This window comes from Eucyclogobius newberryi, unplaced genomic scaffold (assembly GCF_026437365.1).
Source record: "Eucyclogobius newberryi isolate DKJ021-1_F unplaced genomic scaffold, fEucNew1.0.hap1 SCAF_22, whole genome shotgun sequence".
Lineage (NCBI taxonomy): Eukaryota > Metazoa > Chordata > Actinopteri > Gobiiformes > Gobiidae > Eucyclogobius > Eucyclogobius newberryi.
In genome coordinates this window covers 19,285,123-19,307,916 of record NW_027315857.1, presented here as the reverse complement: position 1 = coordinate 19,307,916, position 22,794 = coordinate 19,285,123, and the positions used below count along the sequence as shown (strand labels likewise).

The 22,794-nt window shown below is 47.0% G+C and overlaps 1 protein-coding gene and 2 pseudogenes across 1 annotated transcript in view; all 3 read right to left on the bottom strand.

The window, feature by feature from the left end:
* col4a5 (collagen, type IV, alpha 5 (Alport syndrome)) overlaps positions 1-7,410 on the bottom strand; it is a 362,461-nt gene extending 355,051 nt beyond the window's left edge. Inside the window, exon 1 of the mRNA XM_072459360.1 lies at positions 7,407-7,410. The gene's annotated coding sequence lies outside the window, so the exon portion shown is untranslated. The remainder of the gene's footprint in view (positions 1-7,406) is intronic.
* Positions 7,411-10,295: 2,885 nt separating this feature from the next.
* LOC140371512 (GTPase IMAP family member 9-like) lies at positions 10,296-13,516 on the bottom strand (annotated as a pseudogene).
* Positions 13,517-20,740: 7,224 nt separating this feature from the next.
* Positions 20,741-21,816, bottom strand: LOC140371969 (GTPase IMAP family member 7-like; annotated as a pseudogene).
* Positions 21,817-22,794: the final 978 nt, after the last annotated feature.

The window sequence follows — 22,794 nt, the reverse complement described above, 5'->3', positions numbered from 1 at the left end:
GGTCATAGGTGTTCACCGCCTTCTTTTCTTTCTCTCACTTCTGAGGACCTGTGGACCCAGATGTCCCTCCCCTGGTGAAGTGGTCCCTGCCCTGTGTGGACGGTCCCTCATCTGCCTGAAGAGTGGCTCCAGTTCGCCTCAGTCGGTCCCTCATCTGCCTGAAGAGTGGGTCCAGCTCGCCTCCGACGGTCCCTCGTCTGCCTGAAGAGTGGGTCCAGCTCGCCTCCGACGGTCCCTCTTCTGCCTGAAGAGTGGGTCCAGCTCGACTCAGACGGTCCCTCTTCTGCCTGAAGAGTGGGTCCAGCTCGACTCAGACGGTCCCTCTTCTGCCTGAAGAGTGGGTCCAGCTCCAGTCTCCTCGTGTCCGTCTGTCCGTCTGTGAGAGTCGGATCTCTCCTTCACTGGAACTCCTCCAGGTTTCTACGCTTTTTTCCCAAAGAGGTTTTTTTTGTAGTTTTTCCTGGCCGAGAAGGAGAGTCTAAGGACAGAGGACCCTGGGACATCGTCCCTCGCCACCACAGACATTGTCTGACTTCATCGCCACCACAGACATTGTTGATTCATTTCTCCCTGTGGCCCTCAGAGGCAACTGTTGTTGTGATTTTGGGCGTTACAAAAATAAATTGATTTGATTTGATTTGATAGGCTTGGGTGAAGAGGTATGTTTTTAGGCGGGATTTGAATGTTGTGAGTGAGGGAGAGTGGCGGACAGGTTGGGGGAGGGAGTTCCAGAGTCGGGGTGCTGCTCGGGAGAATGCTCCGTCGCCAAAACTTTTGAGTCGGGATGTTGGTGCAGTCAGGGTGAGAGAGGAGGAGGATCGGAGAGCTCGGGTGGGGCGGTGGGGGATGAGGAGGTCAGACAGGTAGGGGGGGGCAAGGTGGTGAAGAGCTTTGAAGGTGAGGAGGAGTATTTTAAAGTTTATGCGCTGCTTGATGGGGAGCCAGTGGAGGGAGCGGAGAACGGGAGTGATGTGTTCACGGGACCGGGTGTGGGTGAGGAGGCGGGCAGCGGAGTTTTGGACCATTTGGAGTCTATGGAGGGAATGGGAGGAGATGCCAGTGAGGAGGGAGTTGCAGTAGTCGAGGCGGGAGGAGATGAAGGCATGGATGAGGGATTCAGCAGCGGGGAGGGTGAGGCAGTGTCGGATTTTGGCGATGCGGCGGAGGTGGAAGTATGAGGTCTTGACGATGTGGCTGACATGGGGAGTGAAGGAGAGGGTGGGGTCCATGATGACACCGAGATTGCGTACCAGGGTAGAGGGGGTGATGGTCGAGGTGTCGATGCTGAGTGAAAAGGGACCAGTTTTATTGAGAGTGGATTTGGTGCCAATGAGGAGGAGCTCTGTTTTGTCACTGTTCAGTTTGAGGAAGTTGAGAGTGAGCCATGATTTTATTGTAGAGATGCAGGTTTGGATGTGGCTGAGGGGAGGGTTTTGGGTGGATTTGGTGGTGAGGTATATCTGGGTGTCGTCAGCGTAGCAGTGAAAGTCCAGGTTGAGTTGGCGGAGGATGTGACCAAGGGGGAAGATGTAGCAGATGAAGAGGAGGGGGCCGAGGACTGAGCCCTGGGGGAACCCCTGCGTTACTGGGGAGAGGGTGGATGAGTGACCGGAGAGGGAAATGAACTCTTGCCTGTTGGTGAGGTAGGATGTGAGCCAGTCAAGTGCAGAGCCCTCAACACCCAGTTGGCGCAGCCTTTGTAGGAGGATGGAATGGTTTATAGTGTCAAAGGCTGCGCTGAGGTCTAGTAGTAACAGGATGTTGAGGGCCCCGGAGTCTGCAGAGGTGAGGAGATCGTTGAGTACTTTGACCAGGGCTGTTTCAGTGTTGTGAAGTGGGCGGAAGCCAGATTGGAGGGGTTCATAGAGGTTGTTTGACTGGACTTACACTTACACTAACACACACACACACACACACTCATATACATACACACACTAACACACACACACTTACACTAACACACACACTTACACTTAAACACACACACACACACTCATATACATACACACACACACTAACATTAACACAAACACACACTTAAACACACACTCACACACACACACACACTCATATACATACAGACACTAACACACACACACTTACACTAACACACACACACTTAAACACACACTCACGCACACACACACACACACTCATATACATACACACACTAACACACGCACACTTACTTTAACACACACACACACACACACACACATACTTAAACACACACTCACACACACACACACATTCATATACATACACACACACACGCACTCATATACATACACAAACTAACACACACTTACACTATACGCAATACTGACCTAACCATGTGCAATACTGACTTAACCATGTGCAATACTGACTTAACCATGTGCAATACTGACCTAACCATGTGCAATACTGACTTAACCATGTGCAATACTGACCTAACCATGTGCAATACTGACCTAACCATGTGCAATACTGACCTAACCATGTGCAATACTGACTTAACCATGTGCAATACTGACTTCACCATGTGCAATACTGACTTCACCATGTGCAATACTGACCTAACCATGTGCAATACTGACTTAACCATGTGCAGTACTGACTTCACCATGTGCAATACTGACTTCACCATGTGCAATACTGACTTCACCATGTACAATACTGACTTACCCATGTGCAATACTGACCTAACCATGTGCAATACTGACCTAACCATGTGCAGTACTGACTTCACCATGTGCAATACTGACTTCACCATGTGCAATACTGACATCACCATGTGCAATACTGACCTAACCATGTGCAATACTGACTTGACCATGTGCAATACTGACTTAACCATGTGCAATACTGACTTAACCATGTGCAATACTGACTTAACCATGTGCAATACTGACTTAACCATGTGCAATTACTGTCATACTCACACGCAATTAATGTAATTCATGTGCATACAACTGATGAAAATAAGAGTGTTTACTTTACCATTATTATTAGTATTATTTGTCTTATGCCAGCTATTTTTATTATTATTTTATTTTTATTTTCTTCCCTCCATTCCCTATTAAGATATGAGAGGACCTGTTTACAGGAGTTTTGTTAATAAGAGTTTTTGTTTTTGTTCATAAGAGTTCTTCTATTAAGAGTGTTTTTAAAACTTTCTATAAGTTATCTGTTCTTTTCCTCTGTATCTACAGCTTTGTAACACCAACATTTCCCCATGTGTGGACAATAAAGGCGTATCTTATCTTATCTTATCTTATCTTAGAGCCTTAGTTGAAGAAGCAATACTGCAAGAACCAAAATATACTGAGCCTGTTGGTCGGGAAACAGAGGAAATTTGTTTGTATCCGCTCTGCTGAGACTTTGTTACCGGCTTTATTCTAGGGCTGACTCTTCTTCATCTTCCTCTCCTTTGATGTACGGCTTTATTCTTTAGGCTTTACTCATTTGGCTTTGATATGTCGTTGCCCCTGCCCTGCCCTGCCCTGCCCTGCCCTGCCCTGCCCTGCCCTGCCCTGCCCTGCCCTGCCCTGCCCTGCCCTGCCCTGCCTTGCCTTGCCCTGCTCCTGCTTGAGTAGCCATAAAACACCAAAGAAGAAGGGCAACTAGTGACCGGGACGCTTGTCTTCACGCCAAAGAAAAATACACTTTTTTGATAAAAAAACACCATTTTGGGGGCCTCTGCCAATAACAACATCGCTGACGGTGGATTATTGAGCGTTGTTTGGATATTACGGCAACATAGAGGAACGCCTCGGTCCGTATGACGGGGAAGAGGAAGAGGAAGCGTGACCTGGTCGGTGACGATATGAACAGCGGGGAGGACTCCCCTGGAGCCACTGATCCTGTGCAGCGTGGGGCGTCTTCTTGCTCGTCTATGGAGGGCTCTCTCAGTGAGGAGCAGGGCGGGGGGGTTGCAGATATCGGGGATGTGAGTTCAGAGTGTAAGGTGTTCATAAAGCTCGCGCAGGATAATGCGTCCTTTAAGGGGTGGGATCCGATGGCGTTGACAAGGAGCCTGACTGTAGCTGTGGGAGTGGTCAAGCATGCGAGTGTCCTTAGGGATGGCTCGCTGCTGGTCGTGTGCAAGGACGTGGCTCAGCAAAGGAAGGCGATTGAAGCTAAGTGTCTGGGGGGGAAGGACATTCTTGTGTCTGATGCTGTAAGAGGCACGGTCAGGGGAGTTATCGTAGGCGTCCCTACGACGACATCTGTGGATGACATAAAGGAGAATTTGACTGGAGCTAAGGTGGTGGATGCTAGGCGATTGAAGATGACCCGGGATGGGGTAAGGTGTGACAGCCTGTCGATAATGATTAGATTTGAAGGTGGGATCCTGCCTCGTGTGGTGTGCGTTGGGTACATGCGCTATGGCGTACGCCCATATGTTCTGCCGCCCCTGCGTTGCTTCAAGTGCCAGCGCTTTGGGCATATTGCAGCGGTCTGAAGAGGGAAGCAGAAGTGTGGTAAATGTGCAGGAGACCACGAGTATGGGAAGTGTGACGACGGAGCAAAACTCAAGTGCTGTAACTGTGGGGAGAGCATAGCTCTGCCTACGGGGGATGCGTGTTCAGCAAGAGGGCTGCTGAGGGGCAAAAAGTTAGAGCCTCTCAAGGCATATCCTACGCGGATGCGGTCAAGAAGGTGTCTGGTAGTCAGGTGAAGGTGGATGCAGTGGGGGCTGCCAGTGCTGCTGGTGTCCTAGGCGACAGGGGAGGGGGCAGCGTTGCCCGCGGCCAGGGCGAGGTCCCCACTGGGATGCCTGTGAGTGTGGCTTCCACGGGCAGAGGCCCTGTGGGTGCGGAGGATGTACTGGTTGTGAAGAGGAAAGATTTCTTCCTCTTTATGGTGGAAGTGATTAACTGTACTGGTCAAACCAAGAAGAGATCCGAAAAGACTAAGATCATCGCTAAGGCTGCAGGGAAGTACTTTGGAGCTGGGGGTCCCGAGTGGACGGAGATAGAGGATGCGCTGCGGGAAGGCACCCTGCCCCATTCTGGCAGTGGGAGTGGGGGGGCTCCCGATGCGCCGTCAGGTTCCGGGGGCTCATAATGGCGGTGGTTGTCTTGCAATGGAATGCGCGTAGTCTTCGTGCTAATGGCCAGGAATTTAAGCATTTTGTCTCTACCTTGTTGAACAAGCCTCACGTTATGTGCGTGCAGGAGACTTGGTTACAACCTAGGTGGGGTTTTGGGATACAAGGGTATGTGTGTGTTAGGAATGATAGGGAGCAGGGTAGAGGCGGAGGTGTGGCTGTGTTTGTCCGAGATTACCTAAATTACGTTGTTGTCAGTGTGAGTAAAGCGCCGGAGGCTCTTGCGGTGAGGGTCTGGCTGGGTGGTGAAGCTGTTACTGTGGTTAACCTTTATAATCCGTGTGGTGAGTTAACGTTAGAGTCCTTACATAGTATCGGTAAGGATGTTCGGGGAAAGGCCGTGTGGTGTGGGGATTTTAATGCGCATAGCGCTTTGTGGGGCGGTAGTGGTACCGATAGGTATGGGCAGGTGGTAGAGGGTTTTATCAAACAAAGGGAGTTGGTTTGTCTGAATGATGGGAGTGGGACCCGCTATGATATGGGGACCGGTACGGAAAGTGCAATAGATCTTACGCTTGTGTCCAAGGAGTTAGCTGGTGTTTGTAGTTGGGAGGTTCTTGGTAATCTTTCTTTTGGTAGCGATCACTATCTAGTCCGCACCGAGATTGGCTTTGGGAGCTGTGTGGTCAGGGGGACGAGGATCCAGAGGTGGCAGTTGGCAAGGGCGAACTGGGGGGCTTTCCTGAGGAAAGCTGATGATGGTTCTAGGGTTCTGCAGGAAGGAGGATTGACTCAGGTGGATGATCTCAATAGTGCAATTGTCTCGCTCATCACGCAGTCAGCGGTAGGCACGATTCCTAAGAGTGGTGGTAGTGGACATAGGAAGCGGGTGCCGTGGTGGAATGAAGCATGTGGTCATGCTGTTAGGGCGAGAAATGCGGCGTTTCGCCGGCTAAGGGTTACCCACACTGAGGGTGCCCTCATTGACTACAAGAGGGCCCGCGCTGTTGTGCGGAAAACTGTAAGAACGGCCAAGAGTGCCTATTGGAGGCGGTATTGTTCCAAAATTGGGAGAGAAACGCGTCTCGGGGATGTTTGGGGGATGATTAAGCGGATGCATGGGGTTGAGCACCGTCATGGGACCCCGGTCCTAATACTGAATGGTGTTGAAGCAGTCAGCGACGTTGACAAAGCTGAACTGTTGGCCAGCACCTTTGTGTCGGTGCACAGCTCTGACAATCTCTCACCTGCGGAAAGGAACTACAGGGAGAGTACTCTGGCCCAGAATTCTGAGCTGATTGGGCACCAGCCTTCGACTCAAGATGACCTTGACCTTCCGTTTAGTTTGTTTGAGCTAAGGAGAGCACTTTCTAAGGCGAAACAGACAGCCCCGGGTAAAGATGAGGTGTGCTATGACATGCTCTCTCATTTGACTGATAACACGCTTGGGCTAGTCCTGGGTCTTTTCAACCGTGTTTGGGATTCAGGTTGTGTTCCATCTGCGTGGAAACAGTCTACGGTGGTGCCGGTTCTGAAGCCGGGTAGGCCAGCGTCTGACCCTTCAAGTTATAGGCCGATTGCCTTGATGTCGCAGCTCGGGAAAACGATGGAGTGCATGGTTACCGAGCGGTTGGATTACTTCTTGGAGAGTCAGGGTTTGCTTCCCGCGCACCAGAGTGGTTTCCGTAGGGGCAGGAACACCATGGATTCCGTGTTGTGTTTGGAATCTGATATCCAGCTGGCCAGGGCTCAGAAAGAAAAGGTTATTGCGGTGCTCTTCGATGTGGAGAAGGCGTACGATATGGTTTGGAAGGATGGGCTCCTCATTAAGCTGCGGAAGTGTGGTGTGAAGGGTAAACTGTTTAACTGGGTCCGGAGCTTTCTGTCTGGCCGGCGTATCCAAACCAGAGTGGGCGCTGCTTACTCTGGGGTCTATGGGGTGAAGAATGGGATCCCGCAGGGGAGTGTGTGTAGCCCTATCTTGTTCAATGTTATGATTAAGGACATCTTTGACGACGTGGATGGGTCTGTTGGGAGGAGCCTTTATGCTGACGATGGCGCTCTATGGGTGAGAGGGAGGAATCTCCGGTTTTACGAGGCGAAACTGCAAAGGGCAATACAGCAGGTGGAGCAGTGGACCCTGAAGTGGGGGTTTAAACTGTCCGTACGGAAGTCTCAAGTGATCTGTTTCTTCAATGGGCATAGGGACGTCTCCCTTCGACTGCATGGGCAGGTGCTCGAACAGGTCAGGGAGGTGAGGTTCTTGGGGGTTACCTTTGACGAGAGGCTTAGTTGGCGTCAGCACATTGATGAGGTCAGTGGTAAATGCAAAAGGGTGAATAACTTGCTTCGTTGTCTATCCGGCCAGGACTGGGGGGCCAGCAGAAGGTCGCTCCTGGGTATTTATCGGGCCGTCATGAGGGCGGCTATTGATTATGGCTGTATAGCCTACATGTCTGCGGCTGAGACTAACTTAAAGAAGCTTGATGTGGAGCAGGCCCAGGCCTTGCGCATCTGCTGTAGGGCTTTTAGGACCTCCCCTGTCTCGGCGCTGCAGGTTGAGTTGGGGGAATTGCCGTTACGGATCCGGAGGCTAGAACTTCTGTTGGCTTACTGGGTGAATGTGCAAGGTCATACGAGCTCTCACCCGGTGAGGGACTTTCTCAGGGTTGATGGGGGGCAGAGTGAGGCTGGCGGTATGGTTTTTAGCCAGGTAGGAAATGCGAAGGCGCGGCTTGCGGGGGTTGGTGATCTGCGTGTGAGCCCGTCGGTGGCTTTGTCTGCTATAGCTCCGTGGAAGTTTGTCCCGGCTCCTGTTGATGTTAGCTTGCATGGCAAGCTTAGAGGAGTCGCTGGGAGGGCACCGCAGTTTGCCGTTCAAGCGCTCATTGATAAGCACTCAGGTGATGTGTTTATTTATACCGACGGGTCTAGGGATCCTGAGAGTGGGCGTACTGGCGCCGCTTATTTTGTGCCTGACCTGGGGCTGGCGGTCAAGAAGAGGTTGACAGATCGCCTTTCTGTTTTCACGTCGGAACTCATAGCGATACGGTTGGCATTGGAATGGGCGGAATCTGCTTTGCAGTGTTGCGGCATTGTGGTGGCCTCTGACAGCCTTTCTGCATTGCAAAGCATTAAATCTGGGAAATCGGATTGCAGACAGGATGTGTTGAATGGCATCTTCTGTCTGATGCTCTCCCTGTCCAGGAAGGATGTGAGGGTTTCCTTCTTTTGGGTCCCTGCGCATGTGGGGGTGGATGGTAACGAAATGGCTGATGCACTGGCTAAACGTTCCCTTAGGCGGCCATCAATTGATGTGGCGGTTGAGTTAAGCAAATCTGAAATCAAGCCCGTTATCAAGAGTCATGTGGTCGGCCTTTGGCAGGAATTTTGGAGCCACTGTGTTACTGGACGGCATCTCTATCACGTACAGGGTAGTGTGGGTCCTTGCGGGTCCATGGGCAGGAACGCGTGGGAGGAAAGGGCCTTCGCCCGCATGAGGATTGGCCATACTGGACTCAATTGGTCACTGAGTAGGATAGGCAAACACCCGACCGGTCTGTGTGGTCACTGTCGGGTGCCAGAGACTGTCGAGCATGTGCTGATTTGCTGTGAGGCTTATGATAGAGAAAGGGCCGGGTTGGCCTTGTGGTTTCGGAATAATGGGCGGGAGTTCAATCTGCGGAACGTTCTGGCGATTCAGTCACAGGGTTTGTGTCAGGCTGTGGTTGCTTACTTATGTAGCACAGGGCTGGGTAAACGTTTATAGAGGTGGGGGGTGTTGGAGACTGAGCCGAGGATGAGGAGCAAGAGGATGTTCTAACGGGCTTTGACTTCATGGGCCTAGAAACACCAAAGTGATGGAAGAAGGACTTCTAAAGGATAAAACGACAAAGACGTCCCATGACCTCATGGGCTTTGTAAAACAACAAAGACGTCCCATGACCTCATGGGCTTTGTACTTCCAAAGCACCGAACGTCAAAGAGGGAGAGGAAGATGAAGAAGAGTCTCCCTGGAATAAAGCCGGTTGGTCTCTGACACAACAACTATTCTAGTCACAAAGACATATCATGACCTCATGGGCTTTGTAACACCAAAGCAATGGGAGGAGTACTTTTACGGACTACGACAGAGTCTGAGGACTACGAAACGTCTGAGGAATAAAGTCTGGCGGTAATGCAACACTCGGATGCCAACCGCCATAAAACAACAACAACAACAACAACAACATCTTCTCTGCCTTCACCCGGACTGCATTTGTGTTTTTGCCTCCGGGACCATAACAGTTAGTCAAATAATACTGGAAAAACGCAAATAGCAATTTTCTAACAAACAATCACAGAGACTTAAAGCCTGGAAAGCCAATAACGAATGTCTTCCCACAAGATAGTTCCTGAAAAAAAGAAATGTGACAAGAGCCCATGCCCTAAGGATCAATGTAGGGAGGAAGAGCCTGATGGTCATATTTGTTGGGATTGTTTAACGCTAAATGAAGTGTGGCCATGTTTTCAGGAGTGGTTGAGTGAATGATATAAAATGCCTGAGAGCTTCATGAATATTTGTTATGGTTGTACGTATGTTATGAAGGGTAAAAATGTCTAAAAATGATGGATAATTGTTAACGGTATAAAAGATGGTCCGTGGGGGGTGATAAATGTGTATGTTTTTAAAAGGTTTGGGAGGAAATGTGAAATAAATTGTACAGAATACCATGAACATATTTAAAGACTATTTATTAATGGACAGAAACAAGACAAGACAGAAACATATGACATTTGTAAAATTCCTGATAACTTCAAGCCTTTATTCTAGAGGTGAAATAGAAATATGAATTGTGATAGTTTGACATTATAACGTTTAAGTGTTTATATCATATATACAGTGTATTTTAAAGTAATGGAACAAATGTGAATTAAATGTCCTGAATTCAATAATATTATCTAAAAAGTGAATAGTGTATAACCACGCATTTATAAATCACAATTGTTTATTTTGCAGTGATGGGTTCTGCGTGTCATTTTTTACAGTCATAAAAACACAAAATACAGTCAAATATCAAATATAACATTACAGTTTGATAACTCTAATATAAAATGTATGTATAAAATATAAGATGTAAAATGATATAAAATGTGCTGGTAATGAAATAATTCAAATTAAACATTTCAATTGTTTGTTAATGTTTAAATAATTCATCAAGCTTTCCATATTATACTTCAGTAAATCTTGGCCTACTAATGTTTATTTTTATCTGATGGCTCAAATCAAGTTCATGGCTTTTAGCAGACCTGCGATCTTAGTGACGATGCAGTGGTTAACGGACGTCAAAGGGAGTGTCTACAGAGCCGCCAAACTGCCATGTTATTTTGTGCCGCGGCTCCTGAAACTGCTGGGTTATTTGACCGTGCCGGGTTAGGGTTAGGGTTAAGGTTAGGGTTAGGGTCAGGGTTAGGGTTAAGGCTAGGGTTAGGTCTTGGGGTTAGGGTCAGGGTTAAGGTTAGGGTTAGGGTTATCCATGAGGCTATATGGCTGTGCCTGCTGGGCTATTTGACCGCGGGTTAGGGTTAGCGTCAAAAGTATTCATTATTTGGCCCGCCTGTTGGATCAGTTTGTTTACCTCCTCTAGGAACTCTCTAGCATTTCGAACCTCCTCAGTGAGTGAGTTGCCCCTCTCAGACATCAACGCACCCATATAGGCTCCTGTTGCCATGGCCGTGGCCTCTAGCCCTGCTGCAGCCACACACTGGAACAGATGTGGAGAACGTGCCACTACAATCTTCACCATCACTCCAGATCCCAATAATGCCCCCAGCAGGAGTCCGACCACGGCACCGTCCATGTTTCTTATTAGTTTGGTGTAAACTACGTTTTTGGCCTCCTGAACTACGTGATTAAATGTGAGTCTTTGTGACGAGGATCTTTGGATATTTTTGATCGCTTCTTGTATCTCATCATCAATCATTTTTAGCATCTCATTTTTGTAACATCTCCTTCCGTTCTTCTCCACAGTTTGGTCGATGGTGTCCAGCAGAGCTTTGACCTGGAACCGGTTGTTCCTGTACGAGTCGTGGCTGTTGTTCCAGTATCTATTATCAAACACATGACAGCGGCCTCCACATTTCTGAACCAGGGTTCTCAGGGCTTCATTGTCTTCGACCCATTCCTTAATTGTAACGCCCTCTTCCATCTGATCACCGTGAGTGAAGACCACTGTGGTGTATTTCAGAGCCTCTTCAGAGAAATACTTCAGTATCACATTGACCACAGCCTACTCCTGTTGTGTGAACAGCTCCACTTTAAGCACCAGCAGAAAAGCGTGAGGTCCAGGTGCACACTCCTTTATACACTTCAGGAGCTCAGGGCTCAGCTCGGTGCTTCTTGGATCAGTGTCAAAGACACCAGGAGTGTCAATCAATGTGATGTTTTTGTTGTAAACGTTTCTAGTTTCTGACTTGCAAGTGCTCGTCTCAGACGTTGACTTATGTGAAACTTTGAAAAGGTTTTGAACTCCAATAATTGTGTTTGCCAGGCTGCTTTTTCCTTCTCCAGTTTTGCCCCAAAGGACAATCCTCCTGCTCTCACCTGGAAGAAGAAAAGGAAGGGAAATGTTAGGTTTGAGTAGGCTACATGCTTTAGTAGAATATTCAAGTTTTGTGAGTAAAAGACTATGTGGTTTATTTTATGAGGCATCTTGACAGTGTTAGTCACCAATCACCATTATGTAGGTTTATAATGGTGCTTTTCCATTAGCACCTATTTGGCTCTACTCGGCTGAGCTCGTTCTGAGCATCTGAGCATTTCCAACTGGTGCTCAGTGGTGCTGTGTAAAACTGGGCGTGGAAATGGCTCAAATGATTTGCGACTCAAGGATGTTTGGCAGAGAGAAGCCTGCTTCTTTATAGCGACTTTAGACTTCTCATTAAGAGAGAGCTGCTGTTTTTCGGGCCTGCTCTTGAGCAGCATTTTCAATGTCGTAAAAATATCAGATTTTTATTTATGTACAATATGCAATCAAACATTCATAAACATTGTTTAATGGTGACACACACCATTGAACTAGTTCAGGGGTGGGCAATTATTTTCCACCGAGGGCCATATTCGAATCCAGGCAAGGGCCGGCCCGCCATCATTGGTGTGAAAAAAATAAAATCCCAAAAATTAAATATCAAATAAAATATAAATTTTCTGTCAAATATAGGCTATTGAATCTATTATTCAATCCATTACATGTCATATTTATTAAGGACACAAGTGCAGACAGATGCCTGAGGGCAAAAAAAAAAAAAAAAAAAAAAAAACATTTTTTTCTTTTAATATTACTTGGACAGGCTTGGCGGGCCGGATTGAAAGGCACTGCGGGCCGGATGTGGCCGGCGGGCCGTAGTTTGCCCACCCCTGAACTAGTTGCTTATTTTTTTGTCATATCTTTGTGGACTCCAAAACACTTGACAAACGTTACACACTATTGTAACTATAAAACATCAGCGATACTGCTACAGTGACCGCCAATTAAGAAGTTACGGACACAGAGGAAGGAAACAAAGGTTTAATCGCTGAACGAGCGCTAACGAGAGGCTCATGTGTTTCATTGCATATTTTACATAAATAACAACTTCAAAATGTTAATAGTCTGTATTTCATTATCATTGGGTCTATTAACGTGAAACAGAACGGAAAAGGACAAACAAATAGCTCTTTTTATGACATGAAAGTTCCGCCAGTCATTACACATCACCCAGCGTCTGAGGGTCTGTGGAGGCCCCCCGGAGTGGCCCATGAGAATCATTACACATTACCCAGCGTCTGAGGGTCTGTGGAGGCCCCCCGGAGTGGCCCATGAGAAACATTACACATTACCCAGCGTCTGAGGGTCTGTGGAGGCCCCCCGGAGTGGCCCATGAGAAACATTACACATCACCCAGCGTCTGAGGGTCTGTGGAGGCCCCCCGGAGTGGCCCATGAGAAACATTACACATTACCCAGCGTCTGAGGGTCTGTGGAGGCCCCCAGGAGTGGCCCATGAGAAACATTACACATCACCCAGCGTCTGAGGGTCTGTGGAGGCCCCCCGGAGTGGCCCATGAGAAACATTACACATCACCCAGCGTCTGAGGGTCTGTGGAGGCCCCCCGGAGTGGCCCATGAGAAACATTACACATCACCCAGCGTCTGAGGGTCTGTGGAGGTCACTTTTAGTCCCTGCTTGGCTCGGCTTGACCCACAAACCACTTGGTCTGAGGTAGTAGCACGAAATGGAAATGCGTCAAACTATTCATTTCACCATTAATTTTTTGTACTATACTGACCATTTGTAAAAAATATTCTATTCTATTTTTTTAGTAATTGTTTTTATTTTATGCATGCCTTTTTTATATATCTGTAAGAGTAGAGCCAAGAAGGTTCTAATGAAAAAGAGACATTAGATCTTTGGAATAAACCATGTTTAACTTATTGATACCTTTCACATTAACATTCCCCATGTTGACCACAGACCATCTAAAACATACAGCAGGGTTCAGATTAAGGATTTTCACTTGTATAGCGGCGCTGCTAAACAATCCGTTAATTTTTCGAAATTTATATATCGCACCGCATCTCTCGTCTCCCGCAGATTTCCGTCTTCTTCTGAGTCAGCTCGAACTGTCTATCTCCGTCTTCATTTTGTCCCGTACACTGAGGGAACTATATTATGATAGATCAATGCGCTTAGACACGCGGAAACGTGGGGACGAGCCTGACGCGGCTGCAGGTGAGCGATAGGTGCGTTTTATGATTGATACGTGGCAGGACTAATCGTCAGTCCACGCCACGAGGAAATAAGACTTAGATTTGGGCCAAAAAAATCGTCCATTCAACCTTTAAGCTTCTGATGGAAAAATAAAGGTTGCTGTGGCGTCCATCATGATGTATTCCATCCATCCATCCATCTTCTGCCGCTTTATCCGGGGCCGGGTCTGAGCAGGGGCTCCCAGACTTCCTCCTCCCCAGACACTTCCTCTAACTCCTCCGGGGGGATCCCGAGGCGTTCCCAGGCCAGCCGAGAGACATAGTCTCTCCGCGTGTCCTGGGTCTTCCCCGGGGCCTCCTACCGGTGGGACATGCCTGAAACACCTCCCGAGGGAGGCGCCCAGGAGGCATCCGGAACAGATGCCCGAGCCACCTCAGCTGGCTTCTCTCGACGTGGAGGAGCAGCGGCTCTACTCCGAGCTCCCCCCGTGTGGCCGAGCTCCTCACCTTATCTCTAAGGGAGCGCCCAGCCACACGGCGGAGGAAACTCATTTCGACCGCTTGTATCCGCGATCTTGTTCTTTCGGTCACTACCCAAAGCTCATGACCATAGGTGAGGGTAGGAACGTAGACCGACCGGTAAATAGAGAGCTTTGCCTTTCGGCTCAGCTCCTTCTTTACCACAACGGTCCGATGCAGCGACTGCATCACTGCAGCCGCTGCACCGATCCGCCTGTCAATCTCACGCTCCATCCTTCCCTCACTCGTGAACAAGACCCCGGGATACTTGAACTCCTCCACTTGGGGCAAGGACACCCCACCCATCTGGAGAGGGCAAGCCACCTTTTTCCGGTCGAGAACCATGGCCTCGGATTTGGAGGTGCTGATTCTCATCCCAGCCGCTTCACACTCGGCTGCAAACCGTCCCAGTGCATGTTGCAGGTCCGGGTTTGATGGAGCCATCAGGACAACATCGTCTGCAAACAGCAGAGATGAGATCCTGTGGTCCCCAAACCGGACACCCTCCGACCCCTGACTGCGCCTAGAAATTCTGTCCATAAAAATTATGAACAGAACCGGTGACAAAGGGCAGCCCTGGCGGAGTCCAACATGCACTGGGAACAGGTCTGACTTACTGCCGGCAATGCGAACACAGCTCCTGCTCCGGTCATACAGGGACCGGACAGCCCTGAGCAAAGGGCCCCGGACCCCGTACTCCCGGAGCACCCCCCAAAGGACACCCCGAGGGACACGGTCGAAAGCCTTCTCCAGATCCACAAAGCAAATGTGGACTGGTTGGGCAAACTCCCATGCGCCCTCGAGCACCCGATGGAGGGTATAGAGCTGGTCCAGTGTTCCACGACCGGGACGAAAACCACTCTGCTCCTCCTGAATCCGAGGTTAGACTATCGGTCGGATTCTCCTCTCCAGTACCTTGGAATAGACCTTACCCGGGAGGCTGAGGAGTGTGATCCCTCTGTAGTTGGAACACACCCTCCGGTCCCCCTTCTTGAACAGAGGGACCACCACCCCGGTCTGCCAGTCCAGAGGCACGGTCCCCGAACGCCACGCGATGTTGCAGAGACGTGTCAACCAAGACAGTCCTACAACATCCAGATACTTTAGGTACTCAGGGCGGATCTCAACCCCTGCCACCGAGGAGTTTGCGAACAACCTCAGTGACTTCAGCTTGGGTGATGGATGAGCCAGTTCGGGGTTGCCGCCACAACAGGCATCGGAGACCTTGCGACCACAACTCCGAGCAGCCGCATCAACAATGGAGGCGGAGAACATGGTCCACTCGGACTCAATGTCCCCAACCTCCCCCGGGACATGGGAGAAGCTCTCCCGGAGGTGCGAGTTGAATACCCTACTGACAGAGGGCTCCACTAGACGTTCCCAACAGACCCTCACAATGCGCTTGGGTCTGCCAAGTCTGTCCGGCTTCCTCCTCCGCCAGCGGATCCAACTCACCACCAGGTGGTGATCGGTTGACAACTCTGCCCCTCTCTTCACCCGAGTGTCCAAGACACGCGGCCGGAGGTCTGATGACACGACAACAAAGTTGATCATTGACCTCCGGCCTAGGGTGTACTGGTGCCATGTGCACTGATGAACACCCTTGTGCTTGAACATGGTGTTCATTATGGACAATCCGTAGCTAGCACAGAAGTCCAATAACTGAACACCGCTCGGGTTCAGATCGGGGAAGCCGTTCTTCCCGATCACCCCTCTCCAGGTGTCACTGTCATTGCCCACGTGGGCGCTGAAGTCCCCCAGTAGAACAACGGAGTCCCCGGTCGGTGCACTGTCCAGTACCCCTCCCAAGGACTCCAAGAAGGCCGGGTACTCTGCACTGCTGTTCGGCCCGTAGGCCGCCACAACAGTGAGAGACCTGTCCCCCACCCGAAGGCGGAGGGACGCGACCCTCTCGTTCACCGGGGTAAACTCCAACACGTGGCGGCTGAGCTGAGGGGCTATAAGCAAGCCCACACCAGCCCGCCGCCTCTCCCCGCGGGCAACACCAGAGAAGTGGAGCGTCCAGCCCCTCTCGAGGAGATGGGTTCCAGAGCCCAAACTGTGCGTGGAGGTGAGGCCGACTATATCTAGTCGGTATCGCTCAACCTCCCTCACAAGCTCAGGCTCTTTCCCCCCCAGCGAGGTGACATTCCATGTCCCCAGAGTTAGTCTCTGTGTCTGGAGATCTGGTCGCCGAGGCCCCTGCCGTCGACTGCCGCCCAGATCTCTCTGCACCGGCCCCTTATGGATCCTCCTGCGTGTGGTGGGCCCACGGGAGGGCGGCCCCACGTCGCTCTTTCGGGCTGTGCCCGGCCGGGCCCCGTGGGGTAAGATCCGGCCACCAGGCGCTCGCCATGGAGCACCCATCCCAGGCCTGGCTCCAGGATGGGGCTCCATCTGCACATTCGGATCAGTGTAATTCGCTGCGCCCAAAATACGCATCTGATTGTTAAAAACGAGGTTGTGTCACTGCAGTGTAAATATGAGTATTTTGGCATGTGTATCTGTGATCTGCAAAGACTTTTGCGTTTAGGAGCTATTGACCTCGGAAGTCTGAATCTGACCCAAACTTTACCGCACGTGGCTCCTCCCACTTTCAGACTCGTGATCTGAGACAGCAGCGGGACTCGTCATGTCAACACAGTGTCCTACATGTGTCATGTCAACACAGTGTCCTACATGTGTCATGTCCACACAGTGTACTACATGTGTCATGTCAACACAGTGTCCTACATGTGTCATGTCCACACAGTGTCCTACATGTGTCATGTCAACACAGCGTCCTACATGTGTCATGTCCACACAGTGTCCTACATGTGTCATGTCAACACAGAGTCCTACATGTGTCATGTCCACACAGTGTCCTACATGTGTCATGTCCACACAGCGTCCTACATGTGTCATGTCCACACAGCGTCCTACATGTGTCATGTCCACACAGCGTCCTACATGTGTCATATCCACACAGTGTACTACATGTGTCATGTCCACACAGCGTCCTACATGTGTCATGTCCACACAGCGTCCTACATGTGTCATGTCCACACAGCGTCCTACATGTGTCATGTCCACACAGTGTCCTACATGTGTCATGTCCACACAGTGTCCTGTAATCAATTTTGTGTAATGTAATCAACACAAATCGTACAAGTTAGGCTCAACTTAATGTGAATCTTGTTCTCTGAAGAGTTGGTCTTTTCTAATGTGGGAAAAAGAGAACATATGGTAACACACTAAATGTGCGAGTCAAGTTGAGAGATGTTTTGGATTCACTTGTGCAGTGTCTGTAAAGATGAGGACAGAGAGTGCGGAGCTTACCTTCCATGTTGCTCTATAGCGTGATTCTTCTCAATGTTTCGCACTGCCTGCTTTATGCAGAAGACAACTTAGTTTCCCTTTGGACCGGAAGGCAGACCGCCCCACACAAAATGCTGTAGAGCTATGCCCTATGCTCAAAGAGCCATAACTTGTTGTCTATGTAACTTGTAACTTCTTGTAACTAAACAATTCTTGATTTTAATTCTGTCATTTGTTTTAAACAACAACCCTTCGTGGTTAGCCTGTTTCCTCTTTGCATATTTCCGTTTCGCTCGACAGAACTAAATGCTTGACTCAGAGCTTTATCAGTGCTTTATCAGTGGACTACATATTTCCTGTGCACCCGGAGCAGACATAAATCATCAGCTCCTTGTCAGGAAGGCCCAGGGAGGAGACCGAATTCCATCTGCAGCTAGTCATATATATACAGTCTTCATGCGCCTCTTTTGTCAGCTTAAAGTTAAATAATAATAAGAACATTTGTTTAAACATTGATGCATCACATTGTGCTTTACAAACATAATATGACAATAGCCTTTAGATTTAAAAACACAAATCACTTCTCCTTAAAGCAATGTAATGTACCCCTTACAACAATGTAATATATAAAACATTAAGAAAGGCAATAGGCCTGGTCCTACATTATTTAAAAGGGGATGTCAAAGTAAAAAAGAAGAGCAGCATTAAGGTAATAAACCTTAGTAGCAGACTACGTATTATATATACTGTGTTATAAATACATGTTTTCAGCTTGCTTTGGCAAGGCAGTGACACATTTAACTGTTGCTCTTGAGAGGAGCAGAGAGCGGATGCTGCTGCACCACATTTACATTCAATAGAGGAACGGTAACTGGAGAATCTGATAAAGAATCTGTAGCTCTGAGATATAGAAGGAGGCAATACCATTTAACGCCTTGTAAACAACCGAGGTATTTTAAAAGCGATTCTGGCACAAACTGGGAGCCAGTGAAACCATTTCAAAGTAAGAGTTGTAATGGAAAAATGTTGTGTCATTCTATCTATGCTGTTATTGTTTGCAGATAATATGATAATATATGATATTATAATATATATATAATATGGGCCCCTGATAAAGATGTCCCGGTGCCTCTGTATCGTGCCAGTCATGCCTCAGGACGTGGCTCAGGGTCAGGTCACCTCCGAATGAGACGGCCCTTTGGATCCGTGATGGTTGTTCTATCTCTTTTGGAGCTGATTTGATTGTGATGATGTGCGTACGTGTCAGTTTGTGTCACTGCCTTTAAAAGGATGTCATGTTGTCATTGTTCTGGAGGAGAAAGGATTGTGCACGAGGAAATAAAGATCCACCTATTGAGAAAGACAAACTCTGTTCAAATTCCTTATTTCTTGGTAATTGTTTGCAGAAACTCTGTGTAAGAGTATGTGCAACAGCATTCTGAATAAGCCTTTGCAATTGTGCCGATTTTTTGTGGAAGATCAAAAAATGCTGAAGGGTGCAAAACACAAATTGAGTTGCTGTAGATGCATGAACCAATTGTGCATCTGAGTGAGATAAGAAGCCTTGAATTTCTGAAATGTTCTTAGATTAAAAAAGATGATCATGTGACCTGTAATATGTTTGGTGTAAACAGAGTATGTCAGTGATGAGACCAATGTCTCTGATGTAATATCAAGAGTTTGAAGGTGACACTTTTGCGTGTGGATGAATTCAGTTTTTTCTTTGTTTGACTGAAGAAAGTTGTTTTCCATCAAATGCTGAAACTTTTTGATACATTTGATGTATTTTTCAATATGAATTAGGTCAATTGGTGTGAGAGGTAAATAAAGTTGATCATTGTCTGCATAATTCTGAGTGTAATTGACAAAGAGGCTGAGTTACAACGTGTTTCTCAAGGTATTTTTAAAAGAACAAAAGCATCTGTAAATGAATAAATGATAAAACATTTTTTTATTGCCATTGTCAATGAACAAAATGCACAGGGCATGCATAAGATGTGTTGAAATCAAAATAGAATGTGACTGAATGTAAATATAAATACAGATACAGTTACAGTTGTATAATACAAGGTATATAAAGATTTATATAAAGATAAACAAGTTTAATACCATACTGTAGACGAGTCAAAGATACGTTCAGCAGCAAGTTTAAGAATGTGCAAGCAATTTTGAAAAGACCGACAAGAATAAAGTTCTATTTTAATTGATATTTTTAATGTTATTGTATGTTCAAATTTCATGTTGATCTGATTACAAAATAAAAAGGATGTGAGGGATTTGGGCTGTGATACGTTGTAAAGCATTTCAAAAAATAACAACCATATTTAATTCCATGCAAAAGGTAAACACAGAAATGGAGGAAAACTTCAATCTAAACTATAATACAGGTAGTTGTCAAGAAATTACACATGAATCAATGCTATTACTTAACAGTCAGAGAACATAATTCAACTTAGAATATTAAACGACACAGAAACGTCAGTCTTTTGTGTGGCTTGCAAGGGAGAGGAAGGCTTAGCCGAGTCAAGATGTTGTAAGCAACCTGAACGACTTTCCAAAATCACTCTCAGCGTTCCTCCCTCTTACAAGTCATTTTATTAAAATCACACATAAAAAGGAGGCGGGTCACATTTCTCATTGGTCAGCTTCACATTAAGGCACTTGTCTTTTACGACTCTTTGGTATTATCTTTAGAGATAAAAACCTTGGTTAATGTTCTACCCATCTGGTCCCCAGGATGGGAGGAACATTCCTCACGGCTGCTTCTACAACATCTTCACACATGTTATTAGAAAAACATGCCTTTCCCTCCCCCCAGGCTAATGATGCAGATAACTTTTAACACACAAATATAATCATATATTTACATTTTATCACAGTAGTTTAATTTCTAAAGCCAAATATCTCATCTTAATAATTAACATTCGAGATGGTTCACAATAGTCTCTGTTTACATTTGCTCGATCTTCCATGTTCCAATGTTTGTTTGGCCCTTCAGATCTTGAGTTCATAGGAGTGCATGATGTCTCATATTTAACACACATACACCCTGACTACAGCACACTATACTGTAAGTCTGTATTCAAGCGTAGCATTCTAAAATAGCTGTGAAATAATACAAAAGTGTAAATAGTTGGTGTGTTGAATGAAAATTCTCCATCTTCTTTGCTCCCTTATTATAGCCGCAGAAACCCGGCTCCAAAGAGCGCTGCGACGCCGCCCACCATCAGGCACCAGAAAAACTCTGTAGTGTTTTCTTTGGCTTTTTGCTCAACCTCTGGCTCTGACAAGTTGGCGTACTTTGGAGCTGATCTGATCTTCGCTTTCTCTTCTTGTAGTTTTTCTTCCACTCTTTCAAGGTTCTCATTGGTGTAACATCTCCCTCCGTTCTTCTCCACAGTTTGGTCGATGGTGTCCAGCAGAGCTTTGAGCTGGACCTGGTTGTTCCTGTACGAGTCCTGGCTGTTCTTCCATTATTTATTATCAAACACATGACAGCGACCTCCACATTTCTGAACCAAGGTTTTCAGAGGTTCATTATCTTGGATCCATTCCTTTATCGTTTCCCCCTCTTCCATCTGATCGCCTTGAGTGAAGACCACTGTGGTGTAGTTCAGAGCCTCTTCAGAGACATTTTGGCAGAAAACTTCGGCCACAGCGATCTCATGTTTGGTGAACCTCTCCACTTTGAGCAGGAGCAGAAACGTGTGGACACCAGACGCACACTCGATCATGCAATTCAAGATCTCTTTTTTGAACTCAGGGGCGTTTGGGTCGGTGTCGAAAAGACCTGGAGTGTCGATGAGCTGGACATTTCTCCCTTGAACACCTCTAGTCTCAGACTTGCAGAACATCGTTCCTGAAGAAGAGGAGTGACAAACTGGAAATAAATCTTTTTCTTGAAATATAGTGTTGGCCAGGCTGCTCTTCCCAGATCCAGTCTTCCGCAGAAGCACAATCCTCCGGTCGGCTTCTGTTTGGGTCAAATAGAAAGGGACAGTAACGTTTAGTGAACAGTAAAAAAAAAGAAAGAAACAAAAAGCTGGCTAAAATGTTTAAGAATCACAAAATGTACATAGTATATGTAGTGCATTTCAAAGAAACATTAAGCTAAATATCTTCACAATATCTTGACAAGAAAAAGTATGTTCAGAACTAGTTTAATCTGCTCTATATAGAAGGTAAAGTCTTTAAATTCACTCACCAGTAGAAGCCATGATGGGTCTGATTCTCGGTGCGTCTCTCTCTCCAGTGGACTGACTGAACCTTTAGTTTCAGTTTCCTGTTCTTTTAACACAGACTGTTTCCAGGAAACTCTGTTACAAACCACGAGACCGTATCTCAGCTTCAGACCCCTCCTTGTTTTTCTCTTCCAAAATGGTGGTCGACTGAAGAAAACCACACAATATTGTATTAATTTTTTTACTCTGTCACAATTGCAATAGGCCTGAATGTCTTTTTTTTTGCATGGAACTAAATGTCTGAATGTAGAGGACAAAATGGTGCCACTGGTGTCAATACATTTATTTATGTTTGTTATCACCATCAAAAAACAAATATAAAATAGATCATTTTTACCATGAAACTTGGGTAATAAAGAAGTCTATAATATAGGTTTTCAGAAGAACAACAAAAAGTCCTTTCAAAGAATCATTTTATTACATGAATGATTCTAACAACACAATAACAGCTCAGGCAAAACAATATCAACATTTCTTTGGTAAAATACAATCATAATACACACTAACTATATCATGCTTTTGTCTCGTCATAAAATGGCACTATATGTTTAGACATTTTAGAAAATTAAAACAATATTTATGAGTGTCAAGGCAAATGTATTTGTAAAGCACAATTTGTGCACAAGGCAATTCAAAGTGCTTCATAAAACAGATTAAGACATAAAAGAGAAGAGTGCAAAGAAAATCCTTTCAGTCACATGCACAGCATCTTCAGGAAGACTGTCCCATTGATTTTAGCTGCATGAAACTGAGAAAGTTGTTTTGCATCCACAAACTGATCTGTTGGATGCAGTAACAGTGAATCCACTGGTCCATACTCACCTGCCGACAGTGAAACATAGATCTGACTCGTCTGCATCATTGTGATAGGACACATTTTCACTGCGTATCAGCTGAACTAACAGCAGCATGTAGAGGTTGAACAGAAGGGGTCCCAGGACTGACCCTTGGGGCACCCCACAGGTCAGGGGCAT